This window comes from Thermobia domestica, chromosome 6, assembly GCF_964235325.1.
Source record: "Thermobia domestica chromosome 6, izTheDome1.hap1.1, whole genome shotgun sequence".
Lineage (NCBI taxonomy): Eukaryota > Metazoa > Arthropoda > Insecta > Zygentoma > Lepismatidae > Thermobia > Thermobia domestica.
In genome coordinates, this window is record NC_137459.1 from 13,024,757 (window position 1) to 13,037,572 (window position 12,816).

The window sequence follows — 12,816 nt, forward strand, 5'->3', positions numbered from 1 at the left end:
ACAATGGAATGGTCTTTAGGGTGAGGGAAATGTGGAAACGTATACACATTTCCCTCATCCACATGTTTTCAAGTTACCAGCACTGTAGTCAAATTGGATTATACGGGTTAAGTTAAAAACAAGTTTGCTTGTGATTGATTGAAAGCCACCAATACCTTTCCAATAACCTTCTTTCACAGTACTATGACATGTATTACACTACATCTATGATACTTTAGACTTAATAATACTACACACTTACCTCCAAAAACTTCACGAAAATGTGTAAACAACAATCGACGAACCACCATTAACTACACTGGCCGACTGCTTCATAGCGTTGCGCCGTGACGAATGGGGACGAGGGTGATTGTTTACGGCAATCGCCGCTAGGGTAAAGCTCTCTGCAGTCAACATAAGTTACGTTTCCACATTACCCTCACGTTTCCACATTTGCACCCTCTCCTCTACCATAAAGGTGAGATTTTTCGATTATTTTTTTTCAATATCTCGCACCGCTCTCAAAATTTAACCCTACTTCCGGTTGGAGTTCAGTTGAGTTGATTTTGAGTTTAACGTCCCGTTCAGCAGCGAGGCTATATGAGACGTGGACCTACTGATTAACGTGGAATCCGAACCACATGAGCTCCCGCCGGGAATCGAACCCGTTCTTCCCACGCCAAAGGCGCGTACGCTAACCACTTAGCCACGGAGGAGCTCTACTTCAGGTTGGAGTTTTTAATTCATGTATGATCAGTGTTTTTTTTCTTGCATGCAGTATGTAATATGCCAGTACATTACATACATCATTAATTATAATGTCAGTGATATATGGTGTTCATTGGCCGAAACACTCCAAACAATAAAAATATTTCGTAGACTAGAAAAATGGTTATCCTTCGCTTTTCATTATGATTTGGCTATGAAACAAACACCTCATAGATATACAACTGCAATACACAACTACGCTGTGGTGGAATGTATAACTCATAGGGTATGATGCTTTATTTTTCTTTTAATTTCGCACTTCGAGTGTATTCTTAAAAGATGTAATAAAGGAATAACTTGCACATTTTTTTTTAAAAGAATAAAAACATTCAAATAGAACCGGACAATCTACACAAAATTTGGAATCGGCCAGTGAAAACGGCGCATTTGTCGTTTTCGAGATCTCATTGTAAAAAGGATTTGAGGCAAACATATAAACTTAGACTTCTATAAATATAGACTTTCTTTCGGCTAGCTGGAGGCTCAGCCCTCAGATCCCTGCGTTTGTTCGGTCTAGGACATCACATCTTTTATATATCAGCCTTTGCGAAAACAATAAATTTCGTGCATTAGCTCTTTAGTTATATTTTGTGAATATATCACAGCTGGGGGCCCCTGACCCCTGCGTTTACTCCGACCATGGTCTCGCACCTCTCAACCTCACCATTCTACCAAACTTCAAGTTTATTTTCGTATTCCAAGAAAGCGCCCATTTAAATAGCATGGGAATGTCTTTATCTTTTGGTAATTTTACTGTTTGTTAGTCCCGGAAGGCTAGACTCATGCGAAGTTTCATCATTCTAATCCTGCCGACAGTGCCTAAACATTTTCGGGTGTAGAAGTTGTCTCTCATAAATAACATGGGAAAGAATTTTCCGCTCCCCATAAAACTTTCGGCTATTTATTTCGTTAACGCTAACGAAAACGTATAAACATGCCGAATTTCAAATTTTTATTCCAATTCCAAGTACCTAAAAGATAAGATTATAAGTAAAAAACAGTCTGTTTAAATAACATGGGAAATTTATTCATGCCTTCCTTTACATCACCTAAAATTTAATAATATTCACTTCTGACAATTTTCCTATCGGTTAGTCCCGGAAAGCTACAGTTATACTAAACTTCATCTTTCCACGACAAACAGAAGTACCCATTTATTTTATGTCAGTTCATGTAGTTTTATATATAGTTTGGATATTTAACCCGTTCCTGAATATGCATGATATATCCTACACACTTTCAATTTTGAAAATAGAATTTTCACATGCAAATGTGGTTGATATCTTGGTTATTTTTGTATACATGTTAAAAGTATGATGATTGCGATTATTCATGCCTTCTTAATATGTAAAGTTATTTCCATCTCTTTCTGTCTGCATTTTGTAAATGAATAAAGTTATTTTGACTCCTAACTACCATTACTACTAAAAAGAACTAGAAACAAGTTTCAACTTGAAAAACACAAGAGTTAGCACTCAAAAATTCCAATAATGTTAAACTGGGGCTTCAATATATGTTTACATATTGTTGTGTTTTCTTGTAGTTCACCAAATGTTGAACTATGTGTGTATGTCTTCGTGTTTACAGTCGGAAAAAGAATATCTCTCTCCGTACATTGAATTGCAAGAGATTTTTTTTTGTCTCATATCGAAGCAAACAAAAGAAAAGAGGATTGGTGGTTTGTGTTACCCTTACTCTATCGCCAGGATTTCATTACAGCTTTTGATTAATCTCCCTTTAGGCAATTTGTGTCACTGAGAGAAATCGACACGACTAGTTTTCCTGCCATTGTTTCGTCTTTTTCATCTACTGGCTTCTGTTTTCCCGCGATCTAGCAGTTTTTCTTTCTTTTTTAATCTGGTATTTTTTTCAGTCCATTTGTTTCTAGCACTGATTTTGTTTTTGTTCCAGACAAAGTGTCATTTTGTACAGAGAATATATTTCTTTTTTTTTCTGTTCTGTTCCATCAGCTAATGCAACATATTAATATATTCATGTTACATTTAAGTATTTTTCAACAGTTGAACACTCTATATCATTATTTATTCCTGTATCCATTACAAATTTAGTTGATGGCCTAGAAAGTTATGTCTATATCTAGTGCTGGAGAAACACACACACACACACACACACACACATACACATATATATATATATATATATATATATTCCAACCAGTTTCAAAATAGCAGGAATGTTGCTTTATGTGTAAGTTGCTAACGCTTGTGCCTTATGTCTGCGTAGTAAAAGGTCTGGGAGTCTACTTTGGATAAAATTACAATTAATATTTTGAATCCTAATTTAAGTACTAGCACCGGCGGTGCATCTAGTCCCAGACCGAGATGCCTTGGGCCTCGCCAGTTTTTTGAGCGCAAAAATAATTCAAGTATGATTTACATGTTTATGGAAATTTAATGACAAGTGTTGCCTTTTATTCTTCACTAGCATCAATTACCCTCCTCGCTGGGTTAAATTTAGAAGAAACAGTAATATGTTGTAAAATCTAAAACAAGTTAACATTCTAAAGCGCTCACGGATATTGGACATTTTCGATCATATCGTCCGTCTCGAGACAAAGGGAAGTATCTCATTTTTCAACTTTTCGAGGAGACAAGTGTAAAGATGTTACCACAAGTTTATTTCATTGTGTTCAGTCAAAATTTAATTTAATCTCGTAAGTTACATACCTGACACGAAGGGTATCAAACTAAATTTTAAAAGAAGACGGTAGAATAAAACATGACAGAAGGTTTGAAATTGTCTCCTGGAAAAGTTAAGAAAATGAGGTACGCCCCTTTGCATACCGGTATATCTGAGATACGCCCCTGTGCATTCATATGTATCTCCTCCCTTTCCTCTCTCATGTTGTGGGGCACAGCATCGCAAGTGTCACTGTTCATCTCAGTGACCTCCATAACCATGGATTCGACACTGATATTGGTTATTTTCGATCACCTCTATATATATGCATTGGCGGATCTAGGATATGACCAAGGGAGGGAATAAACCATAGTTTGCAGCTTTATCCACTGTAAAACAGGATTGAAGTCTATTTTATCTATTGCATACTTGAGGGTCAAGGGGGGATACAGCCCCTATAGTTCCCTCCCTTGGACCCGCCCTTGTATGTATATACACTTCCTCTCCCTTTCCCAAGTTGCGGTGCTGAATTTGGATTTAAGCGGAATCAGACCTGTCATTGTTCATCTCAGTGATCTCGAAAACTATGGATTTGACACTAATATTGGTATTTTTTTTTTATCATTTTTACGTATTTCTCACTAAAACTAACTAACTCCATGGCCTATGGAACCCGGAGGTTTAATGTCGCGTTCACAAAAGCTCTCCACTGATTTCTATCGTTAGCCAACTGAATCCAGTTTCTACTTTGTATTCCTATTTCTGCGAGATCCATCTTAATATTGTCCTCCCATCTGCATCTAGGTCTTTCTAATGGTGGTTTTCCGGTTGGTCTTCCAGTTGAGACTTTGAAAGCGTTCATACTTTCTTCCATCCTGGCTTCCATCCATGACCTGCCCACCTGAGCCTCCTAGACTCGATTACCCAAACAATGTTTGATGAATCGTATAAAGTATATAGTTCCTCGTTATGAGGTTTCCGCCATTCGCCGTTTCCGTTTCCCAAAATTTTCCGTATTCCGATTCCGATGAACTTCCATGTACGTAGTTTTCTCTGTATTTATTTCTAAACTCATGTCCCTGCAAACGTTTAGTAAGTAGGGATGCACACGAGTCGAGACACACTTCGTAAAATTCGAGGCGAGTCGAGACAAACGTATTTATCAACTAGAATTTTCGAGTCGAGACAGCTCGTAAAAATCTCGACTCCACTCGAATGTCTCGAATTTTTTAAAAATAATTTTTAAGATTATTTTGAAGAAAGTATTCACTCAAAAACACTAGGCACGAGAATTTCGGAAACTGTGGAACTCATCGGGTGTTCGAGGAGTGCTGTGGTGAGTGTCTTCAACAAGTGGTGAAACCAAGGGGAAACGAAGTCCAAACGTCAAGGGATTGGGCGCCCCCACCTCATTACAAATATCGGACGTCGTATGCTGGACAGACTGGTAAAACAGGACAGACAGCGAACTGTGTCGGAACTAACATCAGACGTTAATGCTCGGAAAAGTGCAAGTGTGTCTGAACTAGCCTTGTATCAGGTTTCCTGAAAATTTGAACCTGTTGGTAAAAAAAAAAAAAAAAAAAAAAACACGTTTTTTTAGATTTCTTTCCGGAAAAATTGAAAAAAAAATAAACATGTTTGTAATAGGGTAATTTTACTAGTAATGGAATCTTTATTTTTTTTTCTTTTTCAAATGCATGAAAAATATAAGTTCAGAAATTTCAATATTGCGAATATTACAAAAAAAGGCATTCAAAAATAAAACTAATCCAATTATTACCTACATATTAAGATATTAGGTTTATATGTTTGTGCCCACAGAAAAGTGTATATGTTTGTCTCCAATCTTTCGAAAATGAGATCTAGAAATCCACAAGGGCTAGAAAGTTGCCGTTTTCACTGGTCGATTCCAAATTTTGTGTAAATTATCCAGTTCTAATTGAAAATTTAAAAAAAAAGCATGGCCATTAGTTTTTTATTTCATTTTTTGTGGTACACTGGAAGTACTGCTTTTTTTTTTTAAGTAAAGCATCATAATATACTAGTTATATATTCTAAAATCACATAGTTATATATAGGGACTGTATATCTCTCAGGCGTTTGTGTCATGGCCAAATGATAATGAAAAACGAAGGATAACCATTCCCCAGTCTAAGATGAATCTTCATTGTTTGGAGTGTTTTGCCCAATGAACACCGGATATCACTGAGATAATTAATTGCGCGTGTAATTTATTTACTTATTACATACTCTATGCAAAAAGAAAGAAAACACGGGTCATATATGAATTAGAAATTAAAACCCAAAAGTGGGCTCAAATCTTGGGAGCGGTGCGAGATATTGAAAAAAAAATAATCGAAAAAAGTTCCCTTTATGATACCCCTTGCCGACTTTTATGAAGACGTTCTTCACTTGTATCTATAAAGGGAAATGTACAGATATGAGGAATGACATGGAGATTCATGCTCATATGTGAATGATGTGCTGTGTAGAGAGCACAGGTTCAGCTAGTTGAAAATTAATAGTCTGCACTTATTTATGTTATGTCGTTTATTCATTGATGTGTATTAATTACAGAACTTTTACAGTTACGTAAAGGCTATCGTCAAAAAGTGTTTCTGTGGCAACGAATAAGAACTTTCGAATGAAACTGAGTTCTTAATATGCTCTTTGATCTGGTGAGGTTTTGTTAATTTTAACCAAATTACTTCTTAAGAGAAAGAGCAGTAGGCAAATTTCACTGATACTAATGCACTAAAACATATAATTACTACTATTTAATATTCTAATATAGACACTTATATAAACTTTATGTACAAAATCCTGTACGTAAACAAATACATGCTTTCTAGTAAGACAGATTTTCTATTACATATTAAAAAAAAAGTGACTATATTTGTAACTTAATAACTCTTGAATCATCAGACCGACCTCGATAAAATTTTCCACATAGATGAGGTTCGGGATGTTTTTTATCATTTCACTTTGAAGGTGCAACTTCAGGGAAGGGGAGAGAGGAAAATGACATATATTAGTGTCGAATCCATAATTTTCGGTGTCGCTGAAATGATCAATGACACTTCCGATGCCGTTTAAATCATAATTCAGCCCCCAACTTGAAGGACGGAGGAGATATATAAAACATAGTGAAAATGACCGATATTAGTGTCGAATCGATAGTTTTGGGGGTCGCTGAGATAAACAGTGACACTTCCGGCGGTTTAAATCCAAATTCAGCCCCGGAACTTTTGCCGGTACGAAAGGATACAGCGTACCGGCTCCTTTTTGATGAGACGAAATATTTACATTTCTGTCTTAAAAATAGGTTGAGAATAAACTTAAATATATCAAATAGTAAATGTATAGGTTTATAGAAAAAAACAGAGTTTTTTGTTTTCGTTTTCCTTTTTTTCTTTCTAGAGAAAGAGATGTAAATCTTTGTTCCTCCTTGAAGCCAGTTAATAGGTTTAGTATTCATGGACTAGAAATATATGAGCTCTTCTGTCTTTCGCTCGCTGAGACGTCCTCGCGCTTCACTTTGTCCATTCCTTTTTCGCACGGCAATATAAACCATAATGGCTCTGAACCGACCAGATTTTTCTTCCTGAAAAGACTGATGTCTCACAACAAAATCCCAACAAATTTGTCTGTCGATAAAGTTCAATGGCCTTTAGAGATGGAAAATTGAGGGTTGAAGTCCTGAGATAAATAAAGCAACAAGGCAAAAGTGGACGGTGAGCAAAAGTAAGTCTCTCTTTCTCTCTCTCTTTCACACATACACACATACGCATACATGACATGGGTAACAGTAAACGGAAATGTGCATTCAAGATGCAGAAATACTTTCCACTTAATTATATATAATAGCCGGCTACAAGTCTTTTGTTTTGGCCACGGGTGCAGTCCGAACTACCCTTTCCTCTTACCAATTTTACAATTTAGGATTGAGCTTCTTACGGGAAGTGTAGCCTACCGAAGGACCACATAGATGTTATCGAACCTATTGTGCTATTGTTTCTTTGTATGCTTTGGCAGAAACTTCTTTAGATATAGGTGTCCACTTACCTTTGTTACTGCGGACACGTTGAGAAAAGTAATTTAGTAAACCGAGCTTTGTGTCTAAAATCTTAGTTTTTTTTTTTCACACTCAGAAGCAAACTCGTCGCGCTCTCGTGTTTCTGCTGAATTACAGGTGGAAAAAGATTGAAGTTCCGACTACGGCGACTCAAGAGATCCTGTGAATCTGAGCATTTTGCAAGCGGCTTCGGTTTCGAGGACACTAAAACGTCGTGGGATGGAATGTCAGCAATTAAGTAATTTTTCATTTAGTTGGTCGTTTGATTTGTTGCGTGATGTGGCAGACAAGAATGCTATAAATATTTCCGAATTATGAACATTTTAACTGAATCTTAAACGTTTAACGGCCGTGTGCACCAACGAAGTTCAACTGTTGAACGAGGATCATAGCCAAGTTCATTGAATATGTCTGTTGCACCAACAACGTTCAAGGATAAGTTTTGGTCAAATGGTGGATGAACTTGGTTTTAACTTGAACGGCCAAATTTGGGGGTTTAAACTTCGTTGATCCAAGTCAGTCTGTTTACATTCAATAATGTCTTTGTATTTTTTTCACTAATTAAATTACAATTCTTATGATCGGAGAAATTTTCTGCTCGTGGTGTCATTATTTTTTCCTAGATACAATGTATATCAATAAAATGAAATAAATGTTCTGAAGTTTTAGGAATACAGTTCTTTTTTTAATTTTCAGGTAAAGTCTGTTAACTCGCAAAAAGAAATAAGGAGGATATGTAGCTAGAAAACCTGCGAGGATATAGCTTTACAATAGAGAACCCACTAGAAATAAACTACTATGCGCTTTTTTTTTGACAAAATAAGCTCAGCTTTTTTGACAATGTATTTTCTAAACAATTTTCCAGTTAAGGTTAACGTTAGGAGGGCATACAAGTTATGTCTATAAATACAGTATTTTCTTGTCAAAATAACATGCAAACAGCGTAAAACTTATCCAGATATTCCTTGTAAAACTCATTCAGTTATTCCTAAAGTGTTATCAACCAATTGCGTACAATTGTATAAGACACAGCTACTATAGTGAAAGCCACACGTCTCAAAACCACGCACCAAACTTCACAAGCTTCTCATTACAAGCTATTTTTGAACCTATTACGGTTTACGCCAAGATGAAGTTGCTGGGCTATATTCGAGGTGCGTACGTAGTGATCAGGCAAATTTGTGATGGTAGGTATACGGGTAAGCAAACTAAGGGTTCACTCCAGCAGACAGTTCTACAAACAGGGGCGGATCCAGGGGGGGCGATCGGGGCGATCGCCCCCCAGAAGAGGAAACTTTTTTAATTTATATATAAATAAAATATATAGTTGATTTTTTGACGCTCTTAAAAGTAGCTCTAAGTAGCAGTATTACAACCCACCGCCCCCCAGAAGTCCGTCCTGGATCCGCCCCTGCTACCAAATAGGAAATTTATAGGTAAAAAAACGACGTGAAATATTTTTCATGAAGGAATGAAAGTTTGAATATAAGTAATTACCATCTATCACAGCATGTAGATGTTAATTATTAGTAATGAAGAAATTATTGTATGTGTAAGTGTGCTCTTCCACTGTCCTCGTTTATGAGTATACCCCGTCGCTGACGCGCCAGCTCCCTATGGATGCAACCGCTCGGGCCTCTCTACTGCCCTCCTACTCTAACTCGGTTAGATAGCATTCGTGCTTTTTAGTGGCCACCTAGCATAAATTTGTTTGAGTTTTATACAGTAGTTTTTATGCTATACACCTACACTATATTTATACGTTACTGAGATATCCTAGTCATTTCTCAAGTAGTAACGGAGCTCTTCATTTAGTGCATGCTCTGCTAAAAGAAAACTCAAATCTGACCTGAAAATGTAACAAAAAAGCGTCAAAATTTTGTAGAACCGTCTGCTCGAGTGATGAACAAATTAGTACAAAAATTACATACCAATCTGTAGTAGGTGATCACTAAAAGCTAGTTTTGCATTATAATTGCGTAAGTATGAACACTCCATTTTAACGCTGTTTCTATAATCAAAGATTACTTACATGTGTAACGAATGTATTTTGAGAAATTGCACCGCAAAACAGGAGGGTGATATTTTCCACAGTGATCTTTCCTTATGCACACACCACCATCGCTAATGTACCTGGTTTCGCGGACAAAATCACGAGCGATCCCTCAAATTGTGCCCTGCTTCGAATCGGAATAGATACAAACTTAGGCTGTTTTGGCCATTTAGCACAGATTCGTGTGTGGTTTTTGCATTTATAACATATAAGTTTGCAGGCATATTATAAATGTGTGCGTAGCTGGTGGACAGGTGAGAAACTAAAAGTGCAGAACTCGTTAGATCATAAATGGAAAGAATAAATTGTAGCGCTTCTCAACTTTACCTACGCTAACTAGGAATTATAGGCAAACGCCAACAAGGAAAATGATGTAAAAGGCATTAGAATAACATTTTCACGATGAAATATGGATAACTGTTGAATCAACTTCCCCCATCAGTGGATTCCAGAAGTTTTTTTTTTATTATTTTTTTTATTTTCTAGTGGTGGCGAATTTTAATATACTGGGGATGAAATATACTAGGAATCCACATTAAGGATGATGGGATATATGGTCACGAGGTAATTTCATGGTTCTCGCAGAGAAGTTCCCCCGGTCAATTCATGAAATCGCCACTGGTCCATATAGATCCACATTATATTTGTTCTTTGTTGTTAGTTTATGTAATCTTTATTTCGCAGTTTTACTATAGGGGCTACGGATCCTTAGATTGTAAAATATATGGAAAAAATTGCAGACGTCTTTTATTTGTCCATTTTATGTCGAGAACAACGTGCAGTTTTACTATACGTCTCCATAGTATAAGTAGTAGCAGGAACGAGTCATAAGCCCTCCAGGGGCTAGTTGGGTTCTGTTCTCGACGACTTGCCCATATTTCTCTATACATTTTGCAATCTGTGAATCTGTATAGTAAAACTGCACCGAGAACATAACCCAACAGACCTCTGCGGGACCTTTAAAACTTTCCCACTACTACTAGTACTACTACTTACACTATGGATTCGTAAAGTAAAACTACACGCTACAATCTAATCTAAAATCTACTACCAATATTGCAACACCAAGTATCACTCGCTTATTTTATTTCAGGTATAATTTAATAGTCCATTCTTTGCTGATGTATTCAGTCGAGATGCACAGAATCTCGAGAGCCGAGAACCCCGGCACGCGGTATGCTTTCTTCATTTGTTACTTTGTTAAACGAAGACTATAGAGAAAAGATGACAACCAATCAGAGTCGATTTTACAAATTGACCGAAGTTTACTTAAACGAGGTTTACTGAACTTCGATTTTCAATGGTGCAACGAAAGTCCGGGAACCACGTTTAAACTTGAAAGTTTAATGTTAAACGCGTTTAAGTGAACGCTCGTTTAAACTTCGTTGGTGCACACAAGTGTGTAGTGTGTAGAGGAACGTCGAGTAGTTATCTCCAGATATGACAAAAATATAGTTTTTTTTTTTTTTAATTGCCAAGGACCATGTGAGTAAGTACATTTGTTATCCTTTGAACCATGTTTTAAAATATCATGCTGTCTTTTTGTAATTTACGTTACTGTCGGAATAGGCTATATAACGCAGATATTTCAACAGGGACGTATTCAGGGGATGGGATTTGGGAGTCCGGATCCCCAGAAATTCACATTTTTGTGCAAATTTAGTGTAAATCTAGGGCCAAGTTTACAAATTTTAATACAATTTATCCTCAAATTGAATTCGAACCCTCCACCAAATACCTTTGAACCTTCCGAAATAAATTCCTGCATACGCGCTTATATTTCAATTATATTTTATGAAAATGCTGTTCTACTCAAAAGTATAGGGTTTCAAGACTGAACAATGGGAGATAATTGTGCTATGTATTATGCTCATTACTATTAATAATAATAATAATAATAATAATACCCCGAAAGGTATGCAACCAACTTTCCAACTCTTTAACCATTGTGAACGTGAGGTCCAACGTACCGGAAAATCTCTCTCTCTCTCTCTCTCTCTCTCTCTCTCTCTCTATATATATATATATATATATATATATATATATATATATATATATATATATATAGATAGATAGATAGATAGATAGATGTAAATGATCGAAAATGGCCGTCGAATTCATAGTTATGGGGCTGCATATGTTCATTGGCGATAATTTTGGTGCCCTTTATGTCCAAAATGAAACGTATATTCTCCCCGTGCAAGGTATTCGGCTAGTCTGTAATAATAACTAACAGAAGATTCACATATTCAACCCTTTAATATATTTCTCGCTGCTCAAATTTACTCACTTGTGCGGTATATGTGTGGATGTGTAAATAAGATCATATCTCTTTTTGAGTTATTCGAAAAATAGACAAATAATAAAGAGGAAGGATTTTACCAGAAATCAGAAAACTAAAAAGTAAAATTAAAACCTGTTGCTTTAAGTACTTTTCCTGTTAGCAAAATACATTGTATATATGCTGCAAACATGTTACAGCAAATAAGATTACCAGCATCAGACAAATAAGTTGTATTCAAATTATATATTCCGGTTTTTGCTAATATTTCCGAACAAATGATTTTTATTTATTTATTTATTTATTTTACTGATGGATTCTTTTTTTTTTTTTTTTGAAATTTCATCGCCCTTTATAAAATTTTAATATAGATGAGGTTCGGGATGTTTTATATCATTTCATTTTGAAAGTGCAACTTGAGGGAAGGAGAGATACATATGTTAGTGTCGAATATCAAAATTTTCACGGTCGCTGAAATGAACAGTGACACTTCCGATCTTATTTACATTCAAATTCAACCTCAGAACTTGGAGGAGGGAGAAGATATATAAAAAATATTGAAAATGGCCGATATTAGTGTCGAATCGATAGTTTTGGGGGTCCCTGAGATAAACAGTGACATTTCCGGGCGTTTAGATCCAAATTAAGCCCCATTAGTACTCTAAGCGGGGATGGTGGCATGTAAAGATAATTGAAAAGTACCAATATTAATGTTGAGTTCATAGTTTAGGGGCTAAATAAGTTCATTGGTTACAGTTTTTTTGTCCTTTGTGCCCAAAATGAAATATATTTTCCACGTGCGAAGAACGGGTATTCTATTAGTCTGTAATAATAACGAATGAAAGTTTCACATATTTAACCCTTTAACATATTTCTCGCTGCTCAAATTATCCGCTTGTGCGGTATGTGTGTGTATGTGTAAATAAGATTATCTCTCTTTTTGAATTATTTGAAAAATATTCAAATATTAAAGTGGGATTTTACCAGGAATCAGAAAACTAAAAAATAGAATTAAAA